At 42.0% G+C, this 15,312-nt stretch overlaps 1 long non-coding RNA gene across 1 annotated transcript; it reads right to left on the reverse strand.

Moving 5' to 3' along the window:
* Nucleotides 1–9,800: 9,800 nt before the first annotated feature.
* LOC120110413 lies at nucleotides 9,801–14,691 on the reverse strand. The gene is made up of 3 exons (XR_005511313.1): nucleotides 14,415–14,691; nucleotides 10,498–13,405; nucleotides 9,801–10,419 (listed from the first exon to the last, which is right to left on the reverse strand). It is a non-coding gene; the product is annotated as an uncharacterized LOC120110413 (long non-coding RNA).
* Nucleotides 14,692–15,312: the final 621 nt, after the last annotated feature.

Genomic DNA, 15,312 nt, shown 5'->3' on the forward strand with positions numbered 1-15,312 from the left:
CCTGAGGCTATATCGATTTATAAAGTCATTGGAATTTTATTAATTTGCAATTAAGAAAGGAACGATATTTGGTCTGGCTGAGACCCATAAGAGCCTATATCTTGGCCTATTGGTTTTCACAAATATCTTATGTTTTTTTACAAGCACATCTATGCTATTTTACTTGTATATTTTGTTAAACGTTTTCCCTTGGTGTGTTTGAGGTATTATGGGTACTGTTTGGGGGTTATGGAGCTTCTGGTAGATGTGCAGCATCCCAGCTTCTCTACCTATGTGCTTTCTTTCTTGAGTCTTCTGTGCATTGTGCTAGCTAGCACCCTCCTTTCCTATTTTTACTGCATCAAGCATTGTATTCCTCATGTACACCTGTTTTGCCTCTATTTGGTACATCTCATTGTATTACTAATGGTTCCGCTCTTGTTTTGGCCCCATGACAACTCAGTTTTAGGTGGTTTTGTTCTGGGCCAGGGCATATAGTCTAAAATTCGTGCGATTAGGTTGTGTGCTTTCTCTCCATTTTCACCCTCCAAAGAAGGCATTGGGCTCAATGAAACTTTATACTATGTATACTGAAGAAACATTAATCAGGGCTATAATACTTGTTGGATAAAGATGTTTATTTACTTCTAGTCCAGAATGATGATGTCAAGGGCAATATAGAGAGGATATAATTTGAAATTCATGCGACTAAGTTGTGTGCTTTTTCACCATTTTTTCCCTTCAAAGAAGGCATTGGGTCCAATGAAGCATTCTACTATGGATACTGAACAAGCATTACAGGGCTAGTACTTGGTGGATAAAGATGTTCGTTTACTTCTAGTCTGGAATAATGATGTCAAGGACAATATCGAGCGGATATTTGCTAATATAAAGATAAAAGAAAAATGGTAGGAAATTCGATAGAATAGGTTAACTGTTAGTGATTTCTACCATAGATTAATAGATGTTCTGCTTAATTATGTCCTTTTCTTGTTTGCTAAAGCCTAACTGCGTGTGAGTTTTTGAATGGCAGGGAAAACTGGGGACTATATATCAAAGACCATGGGAATCTGCTCCCCTGATGCACGTTTCATTGATTACATTGTATCCACCGGTGGTATGCCAAGAACAAATATTATGTGCTTTTTGGGACGTTTTCTACTGTGGCAAGTGTAACCCAGGTTACTTAAATAATTTCCATCTCATAATTTCCTCAGTTTTTCATCCAAGGAGAAAGCTAAGGGATAGGAAGGAAATTCTTTGCCAAGCCAAACCAAACCATCAGTTGCGAGAGAACATTGAAGCAGAGTCTTGAGGCGTGTAAGAATCAATGCAAGGTGGGTCCAGAGTATTAGGAATGATGGCTCCCTTGAAGAGGCGGTGAAGGAATTGGCACCCAAAAAAGGGATATGACACAAAGCTGGACGTTGAGCAGACACCCTGTTGATCATGGTGCTGCATGTTCTTGTCCACCGAACACAAAAAATAAAGATGCTATCTCTTTTGCATTCTAATTATCGGGAATTCTGCATCTTCAGGGTTGCTTGTGTGATGGTTCTTGTTTTTGGATGTTATAATGGAGGGCTAGTGCTTCCAGTGGATAATAAACATCAATATATGAACTGCGTGATATCTCCAATTTAAGTTTGCTTCGTAGACGGGCATGGCTTCAGTTTTGTTTCCGTTGTAGTATGTCTCCTTTGATTGAACAAAAAAGAGACTTGCATTGTTGTGCAGCAAATGAACTGGACTGCTAGTGTACAGTGTGGGTCAGCTTGATTCTCGCTGATGATGATTTTGTACCCAAACGAGCTGTGCTCAAAGCTGCATTCAAAGGTTTGGCTTGCAAACGAGCTACTCCCGGACCTATTCATGTAAGCTCAGTCGTGGCTCATAAATATCCTGCATCAACAGATGACGGACAAAGTTTGTATGCATCTGTATCAGCTCCAGCCCACCGCTCTCCTGGGTTGACAGGCCTGGGTTCAAGTTGGAAAGGTCCCGCTTAATTTGTTTGTTTGTAGTTGTGAAAGCAGCTAATTTCTTCTTGGCTGCCTTCGAAAGTTAATGGCGGATAAAAAAAGAAACTAGTATGGTCATCGGTGGCTGAACCGCAGCAAAACATTGGAGGCGGAACAGGTACGGCTGGTAGTCGCTGGCATGACAGCTGCGGGGGGCAAAGGATTCAGAAGAAGCTGGAGAAGGCTAAAGAAACTGCTACTTGCTTTTTCCTTTTCTTTTTTCAAAAAATATTACAGGTTTTTTTTTTGTCATAGACCACAAGAAGAATTGGAAAACCGAGTCTACGACAAAATACGCCATAGGATTCAGTAGCCAACATCTGAGACGGCTCCGGGTGAAGATTATGGCGAGGTTGATTGGCTTTGCAATAAATGTGAGTACTCCTCCATTCTTAGAATATATATTACAGGCGTGGGATTGATGGCTTGAGTTGGCTTTGTCAGTCCAGTGAATCACAGCTGCTGAGCCTCCCTCCATCCAGATTTTGGATTTGTGGAGTTTTGTGAAAGAGTCTCTATAAACCCCTCCCAGCTGCGCGTAGCTTGGTCTCCAGCACTGAATTGAAAGAAATGGCATCTCATATCTGGAATGAAGCAGCAACTGCCCCATATAATTTCGAATGAGAATTCGAGCTCAAAGTTGATTTAACAAAGACATGGGAGGGGACGCCAGAAACACTACTTGATCAGACTTTGTCGATTTGCCCTTATTTTTTGACAAAGCCAGGTTTGTATTTGTGACCAAATAAAATATGTAGATTGACTGCTGAGAATAATTTTGATGCATGCACATGGAATCAAGTCGACAACAGGGGGAGCAATCTTAACTTTGATTAAGGAGATATTCCTTATCTAGCAATAGCTCAAGGCTGGATTTTTGCTCCGGCGAGCAGGAGCTAGGAACATCTAGATTTTTGTTTGGTGAAAGTTGTCTGACGAAAACTTGAATCACCTATAAAAAATTATCCGCGGTTGCTCCACATTTTATTTCTTTTGGATGCACCTGAAATGGAACTGTTGAGTTTTGATCTCAGCTTACGTAAGTTTAATGAGTTCGGTGGATGGCTACATTCTACCATGCGGGAGGGTGGATAGCTATGTTGAGTTTTAACACTGGCTCTTTTATCATAGGATCCTATAACAAGGATAAACCATCACATCTATAAAATAACATCTAATTATTCCCAGTATAATATCCTTGTATGGTGATTATCTATGGGATATTCTTCTATATGGTCCAAAACAAATAAATTTTATTCACCAAAGAATAACCGTTGTACCAACTCAACATCCTCATCTTAAGTCTTTAAATGATCATATGCCAACTCAAGGAAATATTTTTTTAAAAAAATATTTATTGTATGTGTTACAATGAAGTGACGAACGAATCCTTTATTCAGTTATCTAAATTGCATCATCACATACTGCCAATGCAAGCCTGGCCAATTAAAACAAGATGACAGGCTCTCTCTCTCTCTCTCTCTCTCTCTTACCCATCCAAATCTATACGGACCACCCTTCAACCATGACTTCATTACCCAAATAAATAAACACACGACCAATCCATAAACAAGAGCAAATGCCACCACTCCAAATTTCTACCACTACTTGCAGTCGCTTCTCTCTCGATCCGTATATAAAAAACCAAGAATTCCAATATAAAAACATAGGTTTTTAAAGGGGAAATTAGACAAATTTCACTGCATCCGGCGGCGGCGGAATGCTTACGTCGGAATCGGGTCGTCGTCAAAAACCCGTCATGACATCATAAATTCCTCCGCTTGCTGCTGTTCTTGTTGCTGTCTTCGTTGCTTCTCTCGGAGGGAGTTCAACTCTCGAGCTTGAGGCCGGCGTCGGAAGCGGGCGATGAAGAGGTCCGCTTTATTGTTCACGTCGGGGCTCGGGCAGAACACCGCTATCCCTTCCTTTCCTTCTCTCTCCTCGCTCCCCATCCCTCCTCCTCCAAGGACTCCGTCCACCGCGATCTCTTCCTCGGAGAACCGAAGCTGTAGATCGGACGGCGGCGGCGGCGGCGGCGGCGGCAGGGGAGATGATGGAGGGATGGAAAACCTAAAAGATTAGATTTTTCTCGCTTCTTGTACAGATTTACCTGTGGTGGGGCTGGCGGTGGGGCTGGCGGTGGCGGTAGCGGAGAGCGAGAGACCTGCTTCCTGGATTTCTGGTGTCGGCGGCGAGGTGGCGGCGGAGGAGGGGCGGAGACATTCTTCTTTGATCGTTCGTTTCGGAGTAGAAGGCGGCGGCGGCGGCGGCGGCGGCGGCGGCAGCGGTGGTGTTTGAGGAGAAGCAGCGGCATTGGCCGGAGGGCGAGGTATTCGTCGTGGAATTTTCTTCGTCTTGTTCCCTCTCATCCTCTTCTTACGGTAGAACAAGGCGATGGCGATGTCCTTCGCCCTTCCGGCGCTCTTTTTCTTATGACTGCTCTTTCTGCTCCTGCGTCGCTGGCGGAGGCGGCGGCGGCGGCGAGGGAGGCGCTGCGACGGTCGCTGAGGCATCTCCTCTTCCATTTTCGTTTCTTGCTCTCCTTCCTTCTCCAGAAGCTCATGGACGCTGCTCCTCGAATGGCTCTGCGGCAGCGGCGGCGGCGGCGGCGGTGGCGAAGGAGTGGGGCAGCGGAGATCGGGATCGCGGCGAGCTCTTCCGGAGAACAAATGTATCCACCGGGATGGTCTTCGACTCCGCCTCCGGAGTGCTCTCCCATCCCCGGTGGTTGTTCTCCGATCTCTGCCCTCCGGTGGTGCAGCCGGACGTCGTCGCCCGAACCGCCACCCCTCGCTGGAGCCCACCGGGGATCGTCTTGGCCTCCACCTCCGATCTCGGGAGCGGTGATAGAGCTGGATGTCGTCGGAGAACCGCCAGGCCTCGGCAGCGCCTCCCCACGCAGCCACCGCCTCCTGCCTGAGATCTGGGGTAGGAGCTGCTGCTCCTCATCCGCCGAATCCCCCCCATCGGAGCGACCGCGGATCACCGCAGCTATTCTGCCCCGACGGAGGAGCGGAGTAGCCGACCGCGGGCCACTCAGTAGAACGCGGCGATTTGTCGGCGTCGTTGTCGTCGTCGTTGCGGCCGAGGAGTCCGCAAAGAATGGCGAAGAGGACGAGGCAGAGATTTAGGGTGTCCCACCCGTTCTTTATGAGGCTACCTGGGCGGAGTCCACGGACAGAGGAGGAGAGGAAAGCCGGAAGGAAAAGAATAATAAAAATGGAAGACAAGAGGACGAGAACCCAGGGGCCTGAGGCCGGAAGTGGGAGGCGAGGGAGAGCGTCTTCTTCGGTGTTGAGGCCAAAAGGGAGGGGAGTACTCCCTTTCCCCTTCCATTCCTTCGAAATCTTTTTGGCGAGACCGTGCGAGAGACAGATAAAGAGCTTTCCTCGCTCTTTCTTGCTTCCTTGCTTTTGCGTTCTGCCTTCCTTTTGGCCTACCACCCTTGATATCGGTGCGCCGTTAGATGTTATTGGAGGCAAGGTTGGTTTAGTTTAATGAAGGTTACGGAGTGGAACCTTTGACGGGCATGATTAGCTATGCTAAAGTTTTTGAACGATGTGAACGCGAGCGGCTGGCTACTATGGTGTTTTTCAAACTAATGCATATATTTTGAAAGATGAATTAGAACGGCAGGTTCGATCGTTTTCTTTACCATCTAACATTTTAGAAAAAAATTTTGGACCCGTTTTTGTATCTGTTTCTTAGAGTATTTTGTCTCTTAACTTTAAAGATAATACTCACACAAAATTAATGTGAGCAGCCAGTATACAATAATAATAATAATAATAATAATAATAATAATAATAATAATAATAATAATAATAATAATAAAGACAAGTCTTTATCTTAAAAGACTTTTGTGGGTCCCCTTTTTCGCGTGAAGGCGACCGTTTTGCGGGCGGTCATGATATTAAAACTGGGGTTTCTGGAGTAAAACTATTGACTCTAAAAGTGCGCCACCTTTCTAGGGTACATCCCTGCGCATCTTTTATCTGGATTAACGTAACGTAAATCTCTCCGTGGTCCGAGTACATGCATCTTCATCGAACGGTCGAGAGTGTAGGATCTGGCGTCTGTTGGAAAATCTAGTGGACTCTGGGGGTGCTTTTTGGAGGGGAATCCGAGAACCGACGCAAAGGCAAGCATATGGCGCTGCGAGCAGGAGGTGGACCGATGGCCGACTGGAAGAAAATATCTTTCCAAAAGTTGATAGAAACCTGGTAAGCTTATGCTACAGGATAACCTGCATGCTGACGTTAATTTGATCCTCCGATGGTATTATTATAGAAGAAAGAATTGATTTGAAGATCTTGTTTTGTGTTGAAGCCTGCATACTTATGCAAGCCAAACACATTACTTCTCAAGCCATCGAATGCATTGGCAGGAGGAAGAAAAGGAGTCATGTTCCTCATGTTTGTGATGGAAGGAAACACCCACCATTTTTGATGACTTGATTAAACTGTGGGTTCTTGAATCAGAAGGTAATCCCGAAATCAATCTCTCTCTCTCTCTCTCAAACAAGTGAACGTATATCTTTTCAATTGTTCTGTTTATTAATTACCGGTATGTTGCACGGCGCCAGGTATAGGTAGTGAATCGACGAAACAACCACCAGAAAGTAACACATCGGTTGTCTCGCCTCTTTGTGTGAGATTTCCCTCTCTTTTTGGTTCAGAGGAGAAACGAGGCCTGCGCTCGGTACCCAAGGCAAATTGAAAGGATTCATTTAAGCTTAAAGGAGGGAAGCTAGCTACAATTCTATCATTAGATGAATCTCTCGTGATACACTTATTATTGATGATTTGGACAGCTGCCGAGTTGTCTGACAAAGATATCAAATATTGGTAACAGGGATGTGGGAGATTGAAAGAAAGAGAGTCGTACAAGGCAAAACACTACAACTCTCCAGCAACTTAACGCTCTTCCCCTGTCGTCCACGCGTAACAAAAGCATGCCTTCTCTTCCAGGGTTCAGTGATGTCATGACGTTTTACTGGAAGCCAAACAAAGGAAGAAAAAAAAAAACTGTTGTTGTTTGAGATGCACGTAGAAACCAGAAGAAAAGCATGGAGAGAATAAGTGCATCATGTTTTTTCCGAAACTTTATCATATATGACTGCTTAGGTATTACCAATCTTTTTTTTTTATTAAAGCGGACATTTCATATATTACGAGTATAGATACATCTAATAAGATCAGAAAATAATAAATTATAAAGTGCCCTAGGCAACTCCCTCTCTCTGGCTCACAAGGTGTCTTCAGAGTGGCAGGCCACATAATAGTCACTCAGTCTGAAAGTCCAATTGGCCTCTCTGAATATATATTTAGCCTAAAAGACCACTCCATCTCTCACCATCACCCAAATATCCCAAAGCAGAGGATAACTCCCTCCACTACTGCTTAAACCTTCTTGGATCCAACTGATCACGGTGGCCGAGTCACCTTCTAATATAATCCAGGTAGCATGTAGCACTCCTTGCACATAACACGGCCCAAGCCGCCCATAGCTCTGCACCAGAAATTGAAGTGTCGAAGATCTGGCAGCCACCACTCTAAAGTTCGGGCCCTTAATGACAAATCCAACACTTCCTCTCCTACCTCTATCCAGTATAGGGTGCCAGAGTGCCGGAGTGATTCTTTTTTTTAAGCATCTATATATGCCCAAAAGTTTATCACGCATTCTCTTCAAAGAGATCTTTAATGATTGAAGTATCAAACAGTCTCAACAATAATATAATTTTTTTGAAAGTCACCATCTTCTTAGTCCCTCAAAATCAATTTTGTAGTAGTGTGCAAGAAAAAATAAAACTTTTGGCGGAGCAGGCCTTATTAAAAATAAATGATGCTACAGTTCGAACTACATGCAAAATTTGACTTAATGTTACAGAGACATTAATCAAGGACATCCCACATCTGTCTCATTGGGGACTCTACCACTATCATCCAATAACTTTTTGATACGCCACCAGCCAATGCCAGATCTCCTCCTCTTGTATATTATCGCCGGTTACGCATACTTCAATTTTATTTAAGATGCATATATTTACAGAAAAATTTGCCGTAGATTGGTTGATAGCTTATGTAGCTAATTACACAGAAACTACATTATAAAATTCTGTATTTGATCTGTCATTTAATTCTTGAATATTTTATTTTTTATTCTCATAGATATATCTGTACAGTAACATATCTGAAATAAAAAATATATCAGAAGAAAAGCAGGGAGAGAGAAAACACAGGCATGGAGGCGTTAAAAACGTGGTCTATAGTAAATTACGTTAAACGTGACAGCCGGCGGTTTCTTCTTTAGATTAATGAATGCATGAGTGATGCCCAATGAACGCGTCTCATTCGGGACTTGCTTTTGGAACACGCATTCACCAGCTCAAAAACGCTCGGTAGAGGTGCGGAGAGAGAGAGGCCAACTGTCAAACCGGGTTCTTTAGCTGGGTCAGCCATTATTATACCGAAGAAAGAAAAGAACTACCAAATTTTATTGCGGAGAAAGACCGGACAGGATTGCAGTGGTCGGTGTCGTCAGCCTGGGGGCGGCCCCAGCGTCATAAAGCCTGTCGTTCCATTGATGTTCGAACATCGTTCAGCATTTGGCTCACGTTTTTTTTTTTTATATAAATTTATTATTATTATTATTATTTAAATACGTGTACCAATACATCTAATAAAGTCAAAAACACCAACTCGTGGAGTGCCTCTGGCAGCTCCTCCTTTCCTGAGGGTGTACCCTGAGTGGTGGGCCGCATAGACAACCACCCAGTTGGCCGCCCCATTGGTTTCTCTGAATATATATTTGGTCTGAAAGGCCACCCCATCCCTCATCATCATTCCTATGTCCCCAATCAGGGGGTGGTCTGTGCTCTCACCCTCGGCCTCCCCTGAATCCACCAGATAACCATAGCCGAATCGTCCTCCAGAATGATCGAACTGGCCTGTAGCACCTGCCGCGCATGTCGAAGCCCAACCCAGGCGGCTCGCAACTCTGCCCCCGAAACCGATGTGTCAAACAACTGGCAGTCATCTGCTACCACCATCCTGGAGTGCGGGTCCCATATAACAAAACCCTACACCCCGCGTGCCTCCATCCAGCACCGATCCGTCGAAATTGACATTGAGAAAGCTTGGGGGTGGAGGCTTCTAGGTGAAAAACACTATCTGAAGAGTTGCCTGAGTAGAAAGGGAACTCTAGATGTTCCAAGCTATCAAAGGTCTATCCGAGAGCATTTGGCTTACGTTTGATTTAGTATATTTTCTTAATAACTTCCGTGCATTATTTTGAGCAAAAGAGGTCTAAAAATTAGATGATGTATTTTTCTCAAACCTTGCGAGTACTTCAGAATAGTGTCTTTTGTTGCCGATCACTCCAGTAAAATACTATAGACGGATGGGATAACCCTGCCATTCTTTTTTGGAACATTTTACTTTCTAACTTTTGGAGATGTATTCATAGTAGATCTATGTTTAGCCAAAAAAGAAAAAAGGTTTGATGGTCCCATTTCTCTACTCTGCTGCAGACTGTCAATGGGCTGAATCAATGAGGGCTGAAGAAGGGCCCATCCAGCCAAGTTCATATAATCTTCCTTGATTCAGACTTATTCATGCATGATATTACTTATCCCATGTGCAGATAAACAAGGAAATCTTGCTTCCTTCAAAGAGAACAGCATACTTCCCCAAAATAACTAAAAATCCAAAAGCAATATATCCATATTCATCTCTAACATGCCTCAGGTATCAAGGCCACTGTACTTCAAGGATCTTGTGCCCACAGCAAAAAAAAGTTCAGCCACAAACAATTCTAATCTCACAAACCTCATAGGATTTTTATGGATGTTCTATTGATCGTTTAACACATACATAGCATCTTGTTTTATCAAAAATCTGATGTCAAAAGTACTCATATTTGCACCACAGCAGTTTCTATTTAGGTGTTCTATAATTTGCATGCCGCAGTCAACAGAAAATGCAAAGCCTCCACTGTTCTAACCATTTGACTCACAAAGAGCCACCAGGACAATATCAACTGATGTACAGACTCCTAGATCAATCTCTCTTTTGCACTCGAGCAATTGCACACATACTTCATGCACCCAATGCACATAGCAATGTTATCAGCTCTGCTTCAATCCTGGATGATATTGAAGGAGAATTTCAATAGTAGCTGCGGAATTCCAGAGATAATAGGACCATATGTCTACAGAATGTGATATTATTCAATGATGAGTCACCGACTTCCAGATTTAAATCTCTCAGTTCCGCAAGCTGTTTAAGTTCTACACCAATACTCTGTACCGTGGAATTATCATGCATCTGGCATAATCAAACTGCAAGCAGCTTCAAGTTTTTTGGTGCAACAGATTGCTGGGTGCCCGGCAGCCTAACCAAGAAAAGCTTTGTGCACGCTGTAGAGAACAAAGACAATTAGGCCTGTCAAAGATTGTATAAACTATAAAAGGTAGAAACTTGAAACACCCATTTACCTTAGGTCTGTGTGTGTATCAGGTGGCAGCTACGAAAATGGTAGCAGTCCAAAAGGATCACCGGACTTGATGTAGATTACTTTGGCCACTACGAGTATTCAAGAGGATCACCAAACTCGATGTAGATCACTTTCACCACTACGAGTATCTAAAAGGATCACTAAACTTGATGTGGAACACTCTGACCACTACGAGTATTCGGAAGGATTATCAAACTCGATGTGGATAACTTTGGCTACTACGAGTATCCAAGGGAATCATCAAACTCGATATAAAACACTTCGGCCACTACGAATATTTAGGAGGGTCACTAGACTCGATGTGAAACACTTTGGCCATTACGAGAATGACTGGACATGGTTCAGAAGCGATATCTGCCACATTGAAAAGCCGAATCATATGCGAAACTTCCAAAGGCTATAAGTTGGTCATACGATACCCGATTGAGATGACCTTTTTTTTTTGGAAATTAGGTATCTTTTCGAGATCTATAACTTTGGGCCAGCCTCTTAGAAAATTGAATTGAGCTAAAATTCTATCGTTTAAGCCCCAAAACGGACTAGACAACCAAAAGTTTTCTTTTTGGATAAGACTTTGACCGGACGTAGCTCTCTATCCGAGAAGAATCATGCAGAGCGATCAAAGGCAGAGTTGATATAAAAGTCGAGATTACCTCCTCAAGAATTTCAGTTTTTTTCTAGAATATTTCTAAATTTTAGCTTTTTTCTAGAATATTCTTATTAATCATATTTATTTTAGAATATCTAGTCCTATTCAAACTATAAGAGGAATCCAACCCAAATTGTGAAAGGAGGGACCTCACTAGTATTATAAATAGGGGCTATGTACCTCAGTTTAAGGGGTGCGAAAAAATCAATAAAAGAAAAAAGGACTTAAAGCCCTACTTTCGAGATTCCTCCATCTTCTTCTAGTTTTCTTTTGTAAAATTCGAGTTGAGCAAGTTAAAGAAAATCTTTTTTCTCCTCGATCAAATCAGGTAGTCTAAAAACTCAAACCTCCACCAAATTCCTATGCATTTATCTACCTGGAAGTCAAGATGCTTAAGTATTCTATTACATTACTAGGAATTTCAACAAGATTGTAAGAGCAAAACTGAGATCCTCTGCCAGCCATGTTTTAACCCTACCCGCCACTCATCATTTATGCATCTCTAGTAAAGAGAGAGCTTTCTTGAAAGCTTGCATTTCAGTCCTTAAATATCTAAAAAGAATTCCAAATTGATCTTCCTCAGTGTCAATATTATCATGAATCCAAAATTGCTACTCCAATTTCACTTCTGTTGTTGCACAAGATCCTGAGGATGCATTTCCAATCTCAATACATCTGAAAAGGATGGCTTTGCCAGTGATTTGTAGAAAAAGCTGGCTTTGCTAGTGATTAGTAGAAAAAAGTCGGGTATCTTCCTAGATTTTCAGCCTTCAAATCAAAGCAATGTACAAACAATGGAAAAAGATTCAAATAGAAACATTTTACTATGCCAGCATACGAAGCACAGGCTCAGTAATGGACTCATTAGATTTTTAGGGTGTAAGGTTGCATATAATATCTTTTACATATCCAAACATGGTTAGGATATGTATTATACATGGATGACATATCCAAGGACGTACTCATAAAATATGTGCATTGTAAGCCTCCAACCACATCCAAACAAGGGATACCACTGTGATTGCGATAACAAATTCTCTAATCCCCCATACTCCCTCTGCCTCCTATTCTAACATGGAATTGAAGAGATTTAAGTTAAATCCTCACTTATGGAATATTATATAGATGGATTAACTGTGCATTTGAACAACCCCCTTCCCCCAGGCATTGAGATTTGGTATGACGCCATTCTAAAAATAGTCTGTTGATACAGAATGTAAAGTCCAAAAGTCCTGTTGTTATAGAAGATGAAGTCCCGCACAATTAGCACAAACCTTATTCACCAGGTCTCAGATGGCCTCTCGGAAGCTTAAAGAATGAGTTTTTCAATTAGCCCATGAGAGTGTTGAAACAATTTGACCTGTTATGGGGGGAAAAAATCTTTAGGTCCCTCCTATAGCAGAATTTATAACTAATTTCTGATTTAGTAAATGAATTCCCAAAATTTCACTATTTCATCCAGGTCTACATGTTAGAGAAAGATCAAAAGCACATCCTAGCAGGATAAATCACTGTGTAAAATTCAGGAATCAATAGCAGCAGCAGTAATCCACTGCAGTGTGATCTGCTGTTCACAAAAAGAGCAATGGTGTTCAGAGAAGATATCGTGTATCACTCAGAGGTTAAGCAACATCAAGTGTGATGATAAAAACAACCAACTAGCATGTTGACACATTAAGAGGAGCTTGCAGTATGAAGAAGGCACCAAAGAGCATAAATCAGGATGGTGGCATCTGGCAATAATGACTAGCACCTTAACTACAAGAAGGGGAGCTGCCTTCAAGCTTCCTTGGCAACTTGGGGAATAGTATTTGTATCATGTCAATATCATTCACTCCAATAATATGCATACTTGTCATGGTGCATTACACCAACTGCCAGAGCAGGAAGATATGAAAAATATGCTAGTTGGAAAAATGAAAGAGATGACATAGTTAGGGAACTAAGTTTTAATTTACATAATGCAAAGAAAGTCATTCTTTTTTTTATTAGAAAGCATGTCAATGCATTTCACCAGCATATGCTATCAATTCCCCAGCAAAAGCATGTGTAACAACCATGACTGCTAAATCGCACTACATATCAAAAACCTCAACCCACAAACACATGTAAACATTACACGAAGAAAAAGACCAAGGAGAATCAAATCTACCCAACTTTGAGATGCATATATTATCCTCGACCTTGATCTTGTGTAACATGGCGTGTCAATTCCAGCATCCCACTCAATGCATTACCACTGCCAATAAGAAAAATCAACACATATAGAAACAGTTTCTTAAATTCAAGTTCCAAAAGCACCCTTAAAGTCGCACCAGGCCTATATACACATTTATAAACAAATAAGACAAGAAAGCATTATTATAATATCAATCAGTTATCCATGTAGTGTTCTTCAAGCCAATACTTGAGAAAGAATTTTTAACACCAAACCAGGATGGATAAAAGAACTAGCAATGACACTAAAAGTTAAAATATAATTTAGAACAACCAGTGACAAGAAAAGCATCCACTTTTAGCTTGAATTCAACAAATGGGATTATTAATATAGGTGACCATGTTTGTGCATCATAACTCCGTATATATATAGGAACTATAAGGATAAGTTATGGTGCGTTGGTAATGGTGTCAAATTAGGCATTCTACTCGGCCGGAGCTCGATTGACTTAAGAAATTAGTGTTCGTTTATCTAGGATGCCCCTTCATATAAAACAAAGAATTATCCTACATAATCTCCTTCAGTAAGAACTCTCGACCAGCTGCAGGCCTAACCAACAATCAAGGGTAATAGAACTTAGAACCTGCTAATTGTCAGTTAAATGAATAAATGTCACGATAGTGACCATGAAAATGGAATTTATGATCAAATTTAGAACTTTAATCAGCATATCTATGAAATGCACAAAATAATATAAGTTCTCTTGACTATGACCACAAGCCCTTGGGTAAAATAGACCGAGTTATACGATTCACTGTCACTGAAACTTATTTTTATTCTACTGGCTCACCAGCAAGACGAATCCACTAGGCCTCATACTCATATAGATTGAACAATTAAAAGAAAAACAAAGTGAAAACTACTCAAATTCAAGGACCACTCTCTCTCTCTCTCTCAACCTTTTCCTTTTCAAGGGTGAAACATCCAATTTGGTTGCTATTTAGATAAGAAAGAAAAAAAAATATTAGGAATTCATGAAGGAAAAGACGGGAATAAAAGGGAGAGGGGGGTGGGGGTGGGAAGAACTGACCAGAAGAACCCCTTCGAGGCAAGCCCTCAACCCATGAGCGGCATGGCTGACCAAAATTTGTACGAAAAAATGCCAGAAAGAAAAGGCAAGGCATGTTAATCCCTTGCGAAGCTGTCCTTTATCGATAGAAAAGAAGAAGAGCACGAGAAAGACAAAGAAAGTCCTTGGCTTTCAACCGCCAAGGACCAAATCTTTCGAGCCGAAGCAGTAACGGCTCAGGGAGTGGATGTCCGCGACGTTGCGGCCGCTGCCCCCACCCCTAGTGTCGAACGCCCGTCCCATGGTTACATTTCGTTTTTCGAGTCAACACATCGTGCAGTTTCCTGCTGGCTCACTCAAGGGCACCTGAGATTGGGTTTGGTGAATCAAATCCCAGGACCAAGCCAGGGCTTACTCAGCTGTAATAATATTCATTATGATTGTTTGCCCCAGTGGTCTTCGTTTTATCAATTAAAATTTGAAAAAAAAAAATACTTTTGTGAGCCAATGATCATAAGCTTCAGATAGTATCAGATTATGATAGTATTAAGATATAAATCTTATTTAAATTACAACACATTGCAACCACAATTTTTTTTTGGTAATACGAAATGATCTAGCATGAGTACATCCAACAAAATCATAGTAGGAGTGGTGCGGTGAAGACTCATAGCTAGCCCATAAGATGCCACCGGAATGTTGGGCAACGTAGGAAGCCACCCAATCTGTAGCTCTATTTGATTCTCTATACACATAGGTAACGTAGGAAGCCACTCAATCTGCAGCCCTATTCGACTCTCGATACAGATGGATAGCTTGGGATTCTACACCAATTTGCAACTCCCTACAGATATCGTACATAAAGGGGTGCTCAACACCCGCCCTGGTGTGACCCTAGATCTACCTGATGATAGTCGCC

Source organism: Phoenix dactylifera, chromosome 4 (genome assembly GCF_009389715.1).
Source record: "Phoenix dactylifera cultivar Barhee BC4 chromosome 4, palm_55x_up_171113_PBpolish2nd_filt_p, whole genome shotgun sequence".
Classification (NCBI taxonomy): domain Eukaryota; kingdom Viridiplantae; phylum Streptophyta; class Magnoliopsida; order Arecales; family Arecaceae; genus Phoenix; species Phoenix dactylifera.